Source organism: Stomoxys calcitrans, chromosome 5 (assembly GCF_963082655.1).
Source record: "Stomoxys calcitrans chromosome 5, idStoCalc2.1, whole genome shotgun sequence".
Classification (NCBI taxonomy): domain Eukaryota; kingdom Metazoa; phylum Arthropoda; class Insecta; order Diptera; family Muscidae; genus Stomoxys; species Stomoxys calcitrans.
In genome coordinates, this window is record NC_081556.1 from 42,890,837 (window position 1) to 42,895,451 (window position 4,615).

Genomic DNA, 4,615 nt, shown 5'->3' on the forward strand with positions numbered 1-4,615 from the left:
AATTGTGAGTAACGAAACGGTTATGCTTTAACCATTACAATAACCTTATTCACTCTCTCACCATCACACTCTCTCCCTCTCTTTGTCGCTGCCAAGGAACAGAACCGTTTTTCTGCGGTACCTTTTCTATGGGCCATTCACATAAACATTTTAACACACACACCAACACACGCACATTCACATGGCCACTTTGCACTGCATACCTACTTAGGCATGCCCTAACGAAGGCCGCAATGAAAGCAACATAGACCAACATTGAAAAAAAAAAATAAACGAATATGAACGAACTCAACCGAACTTAACGAAACAACCTTAACAACACCCAAAAACTGAAAAAAAGCTATGCGCCATCATGACACGACCCCATGAGTTGTAGCAAACAGAGCAACAAAGCAATGACAAACAGTTTAGGCAACAGCAACAGTCAGTCAACCAGCCAGCCAGCTAGCCAACCTGCCAACTTTATACAGTTATATTAGGTAGGGTTGCCATATTCAACGATCTGCTAAGCACATCAGAAGTGAAACAACTCTGGAATTAGCTCTGAGTGGGACATTTCAATCGGGCTATACCGTTATATATCTATGTCTAACCCCACTTTGACACTTAAAAAAGAAGAAAATTCGAAATTTTGAAATTCGGTCTAATCTGCTGGAAAATGTGGCCAAAACCATTTTGTAACATAAAGTTAGAGTCCATATGTGCATGCAGTAGTAGTCCCTCAAGCGTCTTGGTTACTGGTGAGAGAAGGTAGATCAGTATGTACGACTCCCCTTTACTCGAGTCCTATCCAGGCATCAGTGGCGGGATCACTCTACCCATCTTCCAGACATCGGGTACTGTACGAGTGTTCAAAGACAGATTGAGGTAAGTAGTAAGGTACTTGACTCCAGCTAGATCCAGATTCTTCAGCATCAGTGTAGTGATTCCGTCGGTCATTAACACCTTGGATGATTTGGCCCCACAGATGATATTCATAACTACGTCCACAGTAAATTTTGATGACTGTCCGTTGGCTCGGAGACCACGGATACGACTAATCGCTCTCCTCCTTGCCCTGTCACTCTCGGAATGCACAATTAACTGGCGGTTGACCAACCTAGCACATCTCTTCGGATCAGTCACATTAATGTCGCCAAAAGTGACTGAGGTCATGTCATCCCGTCTACCGGGGTTCGAGAGTGACTTAACAGTAGACTACAGCTTGCCTAAACCGGTACCTAAGTTACATTGGTCTAGGTGTTTCAGCCACAAAGCGATTAGTGTGGTCCGTGCAACGAATTCCATCGCGCTCGTCTGCGAGTATCACTGCCTGCGCCGGAAAATTGGGCTGCACTTGGGGTATTCGTGCGGCTGGTATAAAGCGCGCGACTGCTGCTGTGTTAGTGATGGCTCGGAATTTCCTCTCGACAACTAGCACATTTGAGGGAGATGCTAGTTCGCTGAGGTGCCGATTGGTATACTTTCTGAAGCCGATTTCGATGCGGCATACTTAACAGACAGACAGGAGGCGCTAAAAGCTCTGGCGGCGAGCCGTGTGAGTTCGAGACAGGTTAGAAAGTGTAAAGGGCTTCTTCATACTGTGGGGAAGTCTTCCTGGCTCGGTTCGTGGGCCATCAAGGGGTGGCGGGGAACAAGGCGGCTGACGAGCTGGCCGGGAATGATTCACAGGCCTCTCTACCAAAAAGCTCACCGGGGACCTTCTGTATGCACGGATTGGTCTAAATTGGATGGTGGCTCTGGGTCAGGAGTCTTCATTAAGTTCCTTGGATCGCTGGCCACCCTACCAAGAAGTTCCCTAGAGACTTTTTGTATACAAGGAGGGGTGTAAATTGGATGGTGGACCGGTGTCAGTTTAAGCGAATTCCTCGGAATCGGAGAATCATCTGGACGCTCCCTCAATGGGTGACGGGAAGCAACGAGGGGTGCGGGGAAGAACAGATTGTGCCACAGAAGCATTGAACTCTCCTCTGTGCGAACTTTGGTAGGGTGGATGGTTTTTACAATGACCTCGCAAGTTTAGCTTGGGCTGTTGCTGTGAGTTTCAGGTTTGCGGAGACTAGGTATTCTCGAAACAGGACGTAACTTTTCCTGGGCCTGGGGAAGCATGACCATGACTGGATGGACTTAAGCAAGGACGGGTCGCTGGGTGTAGGCGAATTTTGAAGGGTATTTTTTGACTTGTGCTGTGTAACTCTATCTGGATGGGACACAGTAGACAGAAAAATGAAGTGTCTACCATCCGAGATAGTATACCCTTCAACCTTATTTAGCCCATTATTAAATTTAAAAATATTCAATGTAATTAAAACAATGACAAATGTCTTTTTTTTCAATGTTTCATTAAAATTTTTAGCATTGGCCCTATAAAACTCCACAAATGAGTCGACAGGACTGATGTTAGCCATCTGCTTTGAAATCGTAAGTTTAAATCCCAAAATGGCAACCCTGATGTTCACCCAGCAGTCTGTTTTTTGCAGTTGGCTGCTCCTTTAGCAAAAAAATTGTTAGCTTTGTAGCTTTCAGCTGTTTTCCTCTAGGAAAGAAAAAAATCCTCCATTACAAGTTATCTTTGTTCTTCATGCTCTTTCCATGTTGTTTTAACCATAGTTATAATAGTCTCATTGCGTTTATCACTTTCGTTTTTGTCTTTATCTATACAGCAGACAAAAAAAAATGTGCACACACATACACACTCACACAATAAAATAAAGCCCTGCACACTATGTACAATACCAAGAACAAACTTTGTAGCCACTAAACACTATGCGTCATTTTTATGCTTTTTTCGTTAAGGCCTTTCGTTTTACATATACACTCGGTCGGGACTCTCGTTCTCTCCCGTTTTGGCTCTCCTTTCAATTCAATATCCCCTCGGCGCAGCAAAGTATGCTACATTTCATGGTCTAATGTCTGCAATGGTTTCCCCCATTAAATGTTGGCTGATGGAAACACAGCAAAAGAGCGAATGAGCGGAGAGAGAGCGAGAGAGAGCAAGAGTGTAATGAAATGCAGAAAACTTGTGTATAAAAGGAAAAATTGGGTAATGGTTAAACCCTGCGACATTTTTTCTTTGCTTTGCTACAGTTTTTCTATCATCGTCGTTGTCGTCTTCTTATGCTACTGCCATTCAGTCAGCCAACCATTCCATTCAACCATGCTATTGCCATTTTCGTCTGAATTTTCTTCAACAGTCCCAGTCTTGAGGTTTATTTCATTCTCTTTTTTTTCGTTTTTCTTTTGCTTTTCTTTTTCATCGTTTAAGTTGCTAAAGCTGGCCCGGGGGCGGTGGTGATGTGAGCCATGACACGAGGTCTTTTTTCGTAACGAAACAAGAGAAAGTAGGAAAGAAGAAGGAAAAAAAAAGGTTCTAGCCATGGTTTTGTGTATTCCTTTTTTAACGCCAGACTAAGAGGCCATCACCAGCCTTCCAATACAGGCCACAGCAATGCAGCATTTCCACGCATTGCGCTTTGTCTGGCTGTTCGTTGTTGGCATCACGGACGTCTCCAAATGAATGACTGCGTGTATATCGCTACAATTCAGCTACGTTTGTGTATATGTATGTGCATGTAAGTGTGTCCCACCGCATTATCTGCGTATCCTCGTATTTGGGTCTTTTTCTTTGCTTGTGTTTCATTGTTTGGAAATTCTTGGATTTTTACTTGTTGCTGTTAGTTAGTTGCCATCGTATTTTAGCTTCCCTTGACATCACCAACACCACTCTATCACCGTCGTCGCGGCGGCCCCCCTCCCTGCTAGCCTTTGCTAGTCAACCCTTACCCTTATACAAAATTCTGTTGAATATGGTGAAAATGTATACAGAAGATGATGGTGAGAAGGGAAAATGGAAAAAGAGTACAGAAAATAAGTCTTATGGCTTTTTCCGTGTGAGGGTTTGAGTATGTGTATGCTTGAATAAGTGCATGGATGGTTAAAAGTCCTAAGCCTAACATAATGGTGGGCAATGCCTGTTGTTGGTTTATTTGTTTGGCTGATTTGCCAGCACAAATACACATGTATGTGTGTGTTCTACTTTAAGGATTAAAATCACTCAGATACACATAGACAAACCTGGGAACGCGCGCTCTCTACCATGCTCACGTAGACAGAGAACAAAATTTTCACCACACAATTCTTAGCAATTGTCATAATGCGACACAGTTGTAGCAACACAGCAGCAGTCGCTAACAACAGCAAACGATAGCCAAATAGCAAGAACAGCAGCAACCACATTTCAGCAGTGCCTTTGCCTGATATGGCTTTAGTTTTTTTTTATAAAAGTCATGAACATATACAAACAGGGACACATTCACACATACACGAGAGTATTTTACTCAGTGTTGCCAGTTTGATATGATTTTTAATTATATTCTGTTATACCTGTCCACCAATTTTGTTTAGTTTTCTAGACCATATCTAACCATTGGCAACTTTTAGAAACTCAACAATTTGTTTGGAAGATTAATTTATTGTCCAGCTATATCAGATTATCGACCGCTATCGACCATAAGTTATTTATGGTTGGAGGGCATGCGACCAGTGACCTCCATATATTCGGAGACCTAAGCTCCGTTGTGTTTGCCCTTGAAGAAGGTAGAAGCATAAAATAAGC

At 43.1% G+C, this 4,615-nt stretch overlaps 1 long non-coding RNA gene across 2 annotated transcripts; it reads left to right on the forward strand.

Moving 5' to 3' along the window:
- The first annotated feature begins 383 nt into the window (after positions 1 to 383).
- On the forward strand, positions 384 to 3,346 carry LOC106087153 (uncharacterized). Of its 2 annotated transcripts, none has more exons than XR_001221230.2 (3): positions 384 to 867; positions 2,357 to 2,421; positions 3,266 to 3,346. It is a non-coding gene; the product is annotated as an uncharacterized LOC106087153 (long non-coding RNA). The 2 variants fall into 2 exon arrangements; XR_001221231.2 differs by having other exon boundaries at positions 384 to 479.
- The last annotated feature ends 1,269 nt before the right edge of the window (positions 3,347 to 4,615 follow it).